The sequence below is a fragment of the Periplaneta americana genome, chromosome 9 (assembly GCF_040183065.1).
Source record: "Periplaneta americana isolate PAMFEO1 chromosome 9, P.americana_PAMFEO1_priV1, whole genome shotgun sequence".
Taxonomy (NCBI): Eukaryota; Metazoa; Arthropoda; class Insecta; order Blattodea; family Blattidae; genus Periplaneta; species Periplaneta americana.
The window spans coordinates 18859339-18872075 of NC_091125.1; the positions used below are offsets into that span (position 1 = coordinate 18859339).

The 12737-nt window shown below is 38.0% G+C and overlaps 1 long non-coding RNA gene across 1 annotated transcript in view; it reads left to right on the top strand.

Annotated features, from left to right (window-relative positions):
• The window catches only part of LOC138705814 (uncharacterized), a 99122-nt gene that overhangs the window by 26123 nt on the left and 60262 nt on the right, over positions 1–12737 (top strand). The window contains exons 2-3 of the long non-coding RNA XR_011333819.1: positions 8077–8229; positions 10416–10508. This is a non-coding gene — a long non-coding RNA (uncharacterized lncRNA). The remainder of the gene's footprint in view (positions 1–8076; positions 8230–10415; positions 10509–12737) is intronic.

Here is a 12737-nt window from a genome sequence, read left to right on the forward strand (position 1 = left end):
ATTTATTTTTCCACACAGTTATCAGTCACATTGAGACACTTGTCGTAGCATTTGACGAGCTTTGAAATTCCGCAATTGTAGAATTCGGCCAACCTACAACACTGGTTTTCAACTCTTCGTCATTGTCAAAGCGCTTTGAGCCAAGCCACGTTTTCATGTGCATGAAGAGATGGTAATCACTAGGCGTCAAATCTGGGCTATAGGGAGGGTGATCCAATACTTTCCATTTGAACTCTTGCAGTTTGGTCACAGTATGACACGCTGTATGCAGCCGGGCGTTGTCATGCAGGAAAATCACCCCAGAGCTCAACATGCCACGATGTTTGTTTTGAATGGCCCTCTTCAAGTTTGTTAGTGTGTTATAGTAACACTCAGCGTTAATTGTGGCATTCCTCTCCAAGAAATCCACTAGAAAAATTCCTTTTCTGTCCCAGAAGACAGTTGCCATGAGTTGCCTCTGGAAAGTGTTTGACGACACTTTGTGAATTTTTTCGAGGAGTGAGTATGGCCCCACTGCATTCATTGAAGCTTTGTTTCTGCATTCACATACCATACCTAAGTCTCATCTCCTGTCACAATCTGATCGAGTAAAGCATCACCTTCTCTTTCGTAACGCTCAAGAAAGAACAGTGCTGCCGTCATCTGCTGAGCCTTTTGTTACTCAGAAAGGAGTTTAGGCACCCATCTGGCAGAAAGTGTCATGTAGCCCAAATCTTCGGTAATCACCTTGTACACAAGAGTACGACTAATCTGTGGAAGATTCTCAGTAAGCTCTGACATGGTAAACCTGCGGTTTGCTCTAATCTTTTCGTCAACCAAACAAATCAGATCTGCATTCACGATACTTGGTCGACCACTTCTCTCTTCATCATGGACATTGGTTCGCCCATTTTTGAACATACAGCACCATTGTCTTACACCACCTTCACTCATTACGTCTGGCCTATAAACTTCACAAAATTGGCGATGAATTTCACTGGGTTTACAGTTTTTGGCCACAAGAAATCTTATTACAGAAAGTACCTCACACCTGGCGGGACTTGCGATTGCAGCACACATTTTAACAGGAACAAAGACACGACCTTGACTCTACCACTGCTTGACGCGTACTGCTTCAAGGTACACTCCACCTCAAGAGCGGCACCACTGTCTCTGTTGTTACGCACGCTATATGAAAACGGAAGTTACTTAATGAATAGCCCTCATAGCAGTAAAGTATTATTATTATAATATTGTTGTTTCAGTACATCTCTGCCACTTCTTATGAATGCCATAGTGTATTTTTGGTCTAGAGTAGGGTGACCAGATTTACAAAATAAAAAAACGAGACATTTATTAAAGTTGACATGAATCAACATTTTATCTAAACATTCATTATTACCCTACTTGTGTTTATATAATGTCAGTGAGCAATAAGGTCCAGTTTTATTTATTTTAAAGTAATAAATACTACACTGTTTACAATAACTAGGCTATAATAATTGTTGTTTTCTAATGCCAGGCGTTTGACAATAAAGTCATTTGACCTCTTGCACTCCAATATTTTTCAAAGATATTATCATGACCAGCCACTGAAGCACAGATTTTGAGGTATTCCGAATCCATTTCTTGGTTTGAGTTGCACAATGGGCAGTTAGGGGACTGATATATTCCAATTCTATGCAGGTGTTTGGCCAAACAATTATGGCCTGTTGCCAATCTAAATGCAGCCACAGATAAGTGTCGTGGTAAATCGGGAATTAACTGTGGATTATGATGCAGAGAGTTCCATTTTTTCCCTTCAGATTGTCTTATCAAATTTTGCTTGTTGAAGTCTAAATATGTAGATTTAATAAATCTTTTCACAGAGTAATACGTAGATTTAATAACAGGTCTGTAAGTAGCAGTGCTGCCCTTCTTTGCTAATGCATCCGCAATCTCATTTCCCAGGATTCCACAATGGGATGGTATCCATTGGAATACAATTCTTTTATTGAGTGATATTAATTGAGAGAGCATTTTAGTTATTTCTGCTGTTTGAGATGAAAATGTGTGTTTAGAGACTATTGATAGAATAGCTGTTTTGGAGTCTGACAATATAACTGTATTCTTAAATTTATTGATGTGGCATAGAAGATTCCTGAGACTTTCACTTATTGCAGTGATTTCTCCATCAAAACTTGTTGTTTCATACCCAAGAGATCTATAAAGTGAGAAGAGTATGTAATAAAGTAGTATGGATACTTGGCTTAAGTCATTGTTGACATTTTTTTATGTGACAGCTAGTCTGAATTAAATAGGTTAACTTATCTGTTTAAAAATACTTCAGGTTAATTGGACCTTACAATCATATTCTTGTCACTGTATTCTGAATTGTTTCGTAACAAAATTTTTTGCCTCATATTACCTTTTAACCAGTGGTGATATTCAAGAAATTTAACACCAATTCACTCATGTGTACCTATGTTAAACATATACAGTATATGTCCATGGGAAATGCAAATATTACTGAGAAATAATAAGTATTTTAACATTCTCCATGAAGATCAACTGTACAATCTGCATCATATTTCTTTGATGAGTGAATTTGCTGTAGAAGTGTTGGGGCCTTTCCTTCAAGAAACTATAAAAGTCCATGCAAGACACATTTTTGAAATTACATTTTGTGATTATGGTTTTAACTGGAAACTGATTCCTTTCGTAAGACCAAATTGAATTCAACAACGAAAACGCTCTTTCTGATGATGCATTGGGACCAGGTATTCCTAACACAAAACTTACAATCTGAATTATGTTTGTAAAACTAAGTTAATGTATTTATCTTTCATAATAGAATAAAAGAAAAATAAATATCTTAATTATAATTTAGGGAAATGTGGTGCCATTAAAAAAAAACGAGACATTTGGCACACCGAGCATACTTTTCTCGGGGGCTGCAAAAGGGTAGGCTATATGTCGGATACAGGGGGGAGAGCCATTAATCCTTCCCATTGAAGGCCTTAAGGAACCAACCTGGACAAATACCTAATGTCCCATCCCTACCTTCCCATGGTGCAGCTGTTAGAAAGCATAATTTTACAAGCTGAACTAAAGGGAGGGACTACTCATCAATTAGCACTGGTCAGCTTGATGAGTTAATGACTGAATTTGGTATAATTTTCCTCTATTCAATACCTAATTCCCTCTTTACCCTTTCCTATCCAGTCCTCTGACTGAACTCTTACTTTCTTCGACCCTGACGGCATTAGAGCATTCGAGGCCTAGGGGTTCATTTCACTTTCCTTCCTCCTCTTTCTACTTTTCTGTTTCTAGTGCTGACCTGCTATGGCACTAAAATCGTCCTCCAGTGGCTTAAGGAGGGAAAGCTGGTGATCAACATGATCTCCCAGCTAGGTCCAATGGACCCGTCGACCAACAGCAGGTGTAGTCCTCCAGACACTGGGGGTTGTGTGTGAATGAAGTAGCCACCAAAACGTTAAAATAAAGTGTTCACTTAAATCGGCTACAACTTGCCATTTTCAAATATTAGAGTGCAAGAGGTCAAATGACTTTATTGTCAAACGCCTGGCATTAGAAAACAACAACATATACTTTTCTCGGGACAGGGGACAAGAAGCTGAAAAAAGGGACAATCCCATTAAAAATGGGGCGTCTGGTCACCCTAGTTTAGAGAAAATATTAATACTTTCTTACCAAAACGTTCCTATTTTTTACAAGTATTATTGTAAATGAAATGTATTTTCCCTGGACCAAAAATACAATATGGCATGCTAGAAAGTGGCTGTGATGTGCTAAACATTTAATGTTAAACTAACTTTAACAGTAAATGATATAAAGTACTCTGCATATATATTCTGTACCGGTACTAGAGTGATACATTGCGATTTTCCTTTATTTATAGCTGCTTATTATTACCTTATTTACAATTTTTATAATAACATTTTGAAATTTGTAGTCATTAGGAGAGAGAACCAAATGTTAGGAAATTAGAATATCACCACTGCATTTATACATATCTGCTTTCGTTATTCCTGTGGTTTTCTTTAGTTTTGCTTTCTCCCCTCACAGAGATGGAAGAATGACGGTCATTTTCTTGTGGTATTCCTCAAAGTTTTGTTGGAATGCCTTAGATATTTTGCATTCTACAGAATTTCTTTTATTATTCATTAAAGTGTGTTGTATTTTGTTCAATGCACTCTATGTTCACTGTTGATGAAGACTGAAATAAAGGTTATATGCACAACCACACTTAATGCAGTTCGAAATATGTGCCTTGAAATTCAAGGAAGATTCGATAATTTTTAAGTTCACAGCTATAAGAAAATCTCAGTTGATCGAGTTTTAAACGATGCGCGCTCATGTGCTGCTAGAAAACTGTAAGAAAGATGCGAGATTGTTTGTGTGGAGGAAAGCCAAGCCATTCCTCCTTTACTGCAGTTAGCACACATAGACAACAGCGCACTAGTGGCCAGAGAAAGAAGCAGAGTTTTAAAGCGAGTAAATGAATGGAGAAGGAGGAGATCCTCCTCTGAATCAGCGCATGGGCGGGAAATAGAAACCGACTGGTCATGCAGCAAGCTTGCTACCACTGCCATCTAACGATCTTGCATTCAACCAGACTGTAACACATTTACGAGGAGGCACAATAAAATAGTTTTAATGCAGTGCTATGAAAGACACTGTATAAACTTTTTTTTCTAAAATTATAAATCAAAAATATTATTCATTGCACTTTATATAGCCTACTATTCATGGTTTGAAACTTTCAAGGATATTTGAAAGTTAAAGTCGTCATCATCATCATCCTTCACGAATTAGGCCTCTGTAGACCTGTTTCGGCCCCATCTAGCAGTCTTCTTAAAGGTCTTCCTGGTCGACGATGTCCTCTAGGTTTATATTGCATCATAATTTTTGGGATTCTTGAATTTTCCATTCTTCTTACATGATCTAGCCAATTGAATTTGTATCTGCTGATTTTTTCTTCTACTGACTCTACTTCTAATTGTTCTAAAATTTCTTCATTCCTTTTTCGGTCTAAAAGAGTATATCCTGCTGTCCTCCTCAAAAATTTCATTTCCATTGCTTTGATTCTGTTCATGTCTTTTTTCTTTAATGACCAAATCTCGCTTCCGTATAAAAGGGTGGGTAATGCTAGTGTATTATATATTTTTATTCTTGTAGATTTTTGTATTAATTTAGCTTTTAATGCATTGTTTATTATTCCTAGAATTTGTGTAAATTTGGTAATTTTCTTGTTCACATCTTTTTCATTTTGATAAGATATTTCACAACCCAGATAATTGAAATTTTGCACTTGTTCGAGGCATTGGTTATTGTGTATTATCTTACTTCTGACTGGGTCTTGCCCTAAAAATGCCATTACTTTTGATTTTTGTGCTGAAATTTCCATCCCAAAATCTTTTAAAATTTTATTAGATGTATACAATCCTCTTTGTAAATTATCCTCTGAATTGGAATTTATGACTTGATCATCGGCATAGAGTAAGATATTTAATGTTAGAGCACTGGTTATTTTGATTCCTGATGTGTAGATTTGGTTCCATTTTAAAATAATTTCATTTATATAAATATTAAATAAAGTTGGTGATAGTGGACAACCTCGTCGAACTCCATTATTAACTAATTTTCTTTTGGATATACAGTTATTTATTTTGACACTTATTTTGCTGTCTGTGTAGATTTCTATTATATTTTGCAATAGCAAATTTGGAATATTTTTATCTTGCAATATGTCGAATAAAAGGTCTCTTCGGACTTTATCAAAAGCTTTCACAAAATCAATAAAAGCTATATGGGTTTCTAAATTAAATTCTCTTCTTTTTTCTAACAATAGTTTGATACTAAATAATGGATCTACACATGATCTTCCTTTTCTAAAGCCATTTTGACACTCCAGAAGGAAAGTTTCAGCATGTTTTTTTAATTTTTCATTTAAAATCCTACTAAATATCTTATAACATGTGTTGAGGATACTAATCCCTCTATAGTTTTCAACATTCTGTTTATCTCCTGTTTTATATATGGGAATAATTACACTATTTTTCCATTCTTCCGGTAAAGTGGCAGTCAGATATATTCTGTTTAGAAATCTTAATAATCTTTCTTGAAATAGATCTCCTGCATATTTATTTATTTATAAAGTCGTGTTTATATAAAACAAAGAGGAAGTAGTTCTACGTTGGTATCGCAGATCTTTTTGGGCCCTGAAATTCACTTCTATTCATTGTTTATTAGACAGGGCAACAGCCAAGTTGTCAGTTTTGTACAAATATATTTGAAATTGAAAGTAGGTACTCCAAACTACATTATTTTTAACATAAAAAATTGGGCACCGGCAACTTTGAACAATAATGATAGTATGACTTTACAAGAACTGATATTCTTCAAAAGCATGTGATACTGAACTTGTAAAATGTACATGTGGCAACACAGACCACGTGGGTGCAGTGTTAGTCTCTTCCAACACGTGTGATGCTGTAGTGTGCTCGAAAAATGCTGCAAGGTGAATATCCTTGTAATTTTTAATTTGTGCAATTATTCAACAATGAATGGAAGTGAAAACATATTTTATGGAAAATTTAGAAAACTCAGTTTACAAGAACAGATTATTGCTATACAGAAGGGAAGGCCAACCCCAACACTACCTGGCCTTACATGTGTGCATGTTGGCTAATTTGTAGCATGTTTCATTCAAGAAGGTGTCATTTCGTCTTGTTACCTTCTTTCCTCCTCTTAAGAAATACGCAGGAGCCGCCACTGATACACACCAGTCGATACAGACACATGAAGCAGTATGCATGGAACATTAAGCATGCATCAAAGGAGAATAAACGAACGCCTTTAGGTGCTACTAGTCAGGCCAGATAATGCAAGACACAAGCAACATAATGCATGTGCCTTGCATCATAACCAAGATAAAACATGCTGATTCTTTGTGTCGTACTTCATGCAACCTGGCTACTACAGCCCAGAGTTCAGTTGTCAGTGTACACTTTCCGATCATGATGGACTACCAGAAATAATGTGATGGAGAGGTATCCAGTTATTATTCAAGGAAGAATCTCACAGATAAAATTTGGGCGGAGATAGCTGCTGAAGTAAAACATAAGCTGAAATAGGATTGTCCGGGAAAGTAGCTATTTAGTTCTCGTACATGTATTCATTCATTTATTTATTTGTTTTAAAATATAAATGTCCCACTTCATAATAAGTTTTATTAAGTCACTGGGAATTAATTGCCAAGGAAGAGCTATGCTAGACTTAAAAAAATAAGAAACTGACCTATCCCTCGTATAGACACTTTCATCTGTAGGTTGGTCATCATACGGTGTGTGGAAATCATTTCGAACTTCTGTGGCATCAAAGTCTGGAATATTTTCCACTGTAGGTTGGCACATTTTTCTTTCTCTTGTTTTCAAAAAGTTGTGCAGAATACGTGCACACTTGATAATGATACAAATTGACAGTTAAATGCTGTGTCCAGGACTTTAAATTTAGAACATAACATCCAAAATGCACATTCTACATTCTTTCTAGCCCGGGATAGCATATAGTTAACAATTCGTCGCTCCTTTGTCAATATGATCTTAGGCAATGACCGCATCATATGCTTCAACAAGGGAAATGTCTCATCAGTGAAATAGAAGAAAGTTTAGTTTATCTTGTGTTCGTAATGGGCAGCATAGCACCAACTAGTGTTGCCAACTCTCCCGTATTTAGCCCCAATTTTTAACAGTCTCCCAACTTCCGTATTTTTCTTCTCTTCGATCCTTTTTCTCCCTTATTTTTGCATAATATAAAAATTTATTTGAAACATTTAATTTTTATATGGTTGAAGGTGATTTATATGATGGATTCTGTTGTTCCAGAGATGCACTGAAATGTGCAGCTAAGCTTATACAAAGAGTGTTTTCTTTTATGAAAAGTAAGTGAACATATATATATATATATATATATATATATATATATATACATACATTCATATATGAGGTGTCGCCATCCTCATTGAATAATCGAGACTACTATTTTTTGTTAGTAGTCAACATGTAGATACCTATTAATTTTGAGAAAAATTAGTTCCAGCACCGGGAATCGAACCCAGGACCTCTCAACTCTGCGTGCTGAGCGCTCTTTCCAACTGAGCTATGCTGGGACACGATCCATGGTGCCAGCCAAACTCTCCTCATTATATCATCAATGGCCTACTACCTGCATTTTAGACATATACCGGTAAGTCATATATGCAGGAGCACGTATTTAAATGACTTTATGGCCAATTTTAACAAGCTTTTTTTAATACTGTTAACATTGATATATACCTATACTCACATATGAAGTCCCACAATCCTCAGATGTTCAAAAAAGGAGAGCGACACTTTAATCAAATCAGAACTGCAAATCACAGTCAACTTCAATTACCCATGTAGGAAATTTTTACAATTCATTTGAAACTATTACGCTAGGTAAAATATCTCAAAATACTTTAATTTAAGCCTAACTGCCAAAATGTAGAATAAAATTGTTTTTAGTGCAGCTAACTGAATTTAATAATTTTTCAAATTTTTATGTCAAATATTGTAGACCACTTAGTCTCCCGTATTTTCTTCAAAAATAGTTGGCAACCCTAGCACCAACACTATTTCTACCCAAGTCTTCAACAGAAATCAGAGTGAAAAGTCCATATGGTTGTGTAATACTCACACATGTTTTCCATCTATTAGGAATATTCACAGTTTGTCGTATCTTCAAATGATTCTTTGGACATTCTATAATATTCTGCGAATTTGTCTGGATGCTGTGCTAACTCTACCAATAAAACACACTACAAGCACTATGATTTTCAAAGTTCTGAACCAATGAATCCGAAACCCACGCCTTTATCTTCGCACTCTTATTATTGACAATAGCAGAAGATCTCCATCTGATGACTCCACACTGAATGACATTAAAACAAATAACATGGCGTTATGTGTCACACTCCATGTGCCATGCATCATGTTTCTCGCACCATCCGGTGTGTTAACGTGCAGGGTCGAATCTAGCTACTTGGCGCCTCTAGGCAGAGAAAAATATTTCTGCCCCTTATTTCGCCCTATGTGCGTCATTTGGATCAAATGAAATAATTGATTCTGCGTCATTATTAATGTTTCTAATATCGGAAATGCCTGACTAAAATAAACCACACGCTGCACTATTTTCGGTAACTACTGTTCACCACATTATTACACTCTGATGTATCTGGACTCAAACTGGACCAAGCTGGCTATGTTTGTTTTTTAAATAACACATATTTTTGCACTTTTTCTCACAATTTCCTCTCTTTTTATTGCCTTGTATTTTGCGAGTTTCCGGTATTGTTATTTAGTCAACTGTCCGAAGACAGGTCTGGACCCCACAAGTGACACCATCAAGGCATCACTCATAAGGCAACTAGGCCAGGAGATAATGGGGTAGGGTGACCAATTCCTTTCCCCCTCCATTGCTTATATTGCTGACTAGCTACATATTACACTAATCAGATTTTAGACGCAGTTCTTCCTCTGATACATATCGTCAAATAAGATTACTGTCTGATTATAGATTTACATATCAGCCATAACCTCAATCAGAGGTGTTTCCGGTAATGAGAACCACTGAGATTTTCCCGACTGTCACTCATTATAATGAAAATTAAAATATAAATCACCTAGGTACAAAACAACTGCACTCTTTACTGTTTCAAATTAAACTGAACTCCCAAGCGTCAGGTTGATACAATGACTGGCGGTATTTTCTTTGAATTTAAGTCTGAATGGGGATTACTGAGTGTTGATACTAGCTAGTCTTATGACAGAGTTAGCTGCGTTCTCATCAGTTCATCACAAAGCTTATATTGCGAGCAACGAGATTTGCCTTCCTAATGTATCGTAATATAATACCATAAGTTCTTTAATGTTATTATGTGAGACTCTCACAGTGAGAGGGCATAACATTGAAAAAAGTACTAATGATTGCATTGTGACACTAATATTGAAAAACTGTCTTTTTTCCTTGGCAGACTGTTGATTAAATTTTAACTGATTGTTGCCAATGTAACTGATATCTTTTTCATTGTGCGTTTAAGTTCATGTACTCTTTTAAAGAATTATGAATAAAATTAAAAAAATATAAAAAAAATTATCAGTAATAGCCACCCTAGGCAGCTGCCTAGTCTGCCTAGGCCTAAATACGCCCCTGGTAACGTGCCTAATCGATTTTATTGAAGCTATAGACTCGGGTTGTGCACCCAAGTTACAAAGTACAGCCCACATAGGAACGCGGCATGTTTACAGCATGAACTTTGATTGCAAGTCTGGTTGCAGTGTAATGTTTACCTTTCTGAATGTTGCATATTTTTATACTTAGATTGTACAGGTGATATATTGTTGTTGGTCCAGTCCCTAGGCCAGTGGTCCTCAACTCAGAGCACTGTGTCGTCATCAAGCCTTGCCTGCTCGCCCGCTGGGCAAGGGAAAGTCATAACAGGGCAGGTAAGATGTTCAGCAGCGGGACCACAATATGAATAATTTACTGCATAGGTTTATGATTGTTTTCTGATGAAAAAAGATACGGGCTGAATAGAAATAACTAAATAAACTATCTTAAGCAATTTGAAAAAAAAAAAAAAAAAAACATTGTAGCTTATTTTCAACAAAGTTAGAAGTTAATAAATTTATAATTACTTTCAGAAATGTAATACATATTTCATGTTAATTATTCGGGCAATGCATGGCAATTACTGTAAATGTATAAACTGCTTCTGTTAAAGAAAATGTTGAACAAAACATATTATATAAACCCTAGGAATAGTAGGCCTAATGTAGAAATTAGTTCACTCAACACTGGCATTAGCTCTGATTTTTCAGGATTTGTTTAATTCTCTTTTCCCGCAGTAATTTCTCAACGTTTGGAACTATTGTTTGTATAGTGCATAATGTGACAACACATTTTAAGTTGTGATCCGATACTTGGCTTCCATGACATGGCTTGTTTATCTTCATCATACGAAAAAATTACTGTTCGCACAGATATGTCTGTACAATCGGGGAAATCTAACTCATGAAAAGTTCATATAAAATCTTGCAGTGTAGGCTTTCATGGCCGGAGTCTATAGATGTAGATTCATTTTCCGGGCTGAGAGGCCGTGGTCTATTAGTTGGTTTTATACCAGACGTTTCGTCTGCAACTGCGGCAGACATCTTCAGTGGAGTGGTATCCGAGGTTGCAAGACTCTTCTCGGCGTATCTGAGGCAACTGATCCTGTGTCTGGTTGTGCGGGCGTATTTATAGTGCGGCTCGCGGGCCGAGGCCTGTTGTCGCTGCGGTCCGCGCCGCTTTGTTCGCTGCTCCCGTTCTGGGTTCCATCCTTTTGTTGTAGTGGCTTCTTATCTGTTCTGTTTAGGACCGGGTACCAACACTTGTTTAGCTTTACGCCTTCTTCCTTGCGATTAAAGTTGTTGTTATGTTTATGTATTTCGATCGCTTCTCTATGTAGACGGGGGAAGAAGTGCGTCGTCGTGCTCAAGATGTCCGTGTCCTTGAATCTTATGTTGTGATCGCCCTCTTGATAGGCATGTGCTGCCACTGCCGATTTGTCGATCTGTCCTAGGCGGCAATTCCTATTATGTTCTGTCAGTCTCGTCCTGACGCTCCGCTGTGTAGTACCGATGTAGACCTTCCCACACGAACATGGAATCCTGTAAACTCCGGCGGACAGCAGCTTATCTCGTTTGTCCTTGGATGACCTCAGCATGTTCCGGATTTGCTTGGTCGGCAGGAAGGTCGGAAAAGGACGGCAGGTTACCCTTCCTGGACGTTATGGTAGAAAGGAGGACAGATGGCACCCTAGGTCATGACGTCTACAGGAAGCCGACCCACACAGACAGATATCTGCATAAGACCTCGAATCATCATCCCGGCCAGAAACGGGCCATGATGAAAACCCTGATCAACAGGGCCAGGCGGGTAGCCGAGCCACGACACATCCAACGGGAGCTGAGCCATGTATCGACAGCACTCATGGCCAATGGCTACTCAAGGCCGGAGATAAAGAGAGCCATGCGCCCCAGAGTAACACCGTCGATGCGGTCACAGGAACGAGCGACTAAGAAGGGCGCGGTCTTCCTACCCTACTTAAGGAATGTGACGGACCGGATCAGCAGGGTGCTGAGGCGTCATGAAGTGGAAACGACCTTCCTGCCGACCAAGCAAATCCGGAACATGCTGAGGTCATCCAAGGACAAACGAGATAAGCTGCTGTCCGCCGGAGTTTACAGGATTCCGTGTTCATGTGGGAAGGTCTACATCGGTACTACACAGCGGAGCGTCAGGACGAGACTGACAGAACATAATAGAAATTGCCGCCTAGGACAGATCGACAAATCGGCAGTGGCAGCACATGCCTATCAAGAGGGCGATCACAACATAAGATTCAAGGACACGGACATCTTGAGCACGACGACGCACTTCTTCCCCCGTCTACATAGAGAAGCGATCGAAATACATAAACATAACAACAACTTTAATCGCAAGGAAGAAGGCGTAAAGCTAAACAAGTGTTGGTACCCGGTCCTAAACAGAACAGATAAGAAGCCACTACAACAAAAGGACGGAACCCAGAACGGGAGCAGCGAACAAGGAGGCGCGGACCGCAGCGACAACAGGCCTCAGCCTGCGAGCCGCACTATAAATACGCCCGCACAACCAGACACAGGATCAGT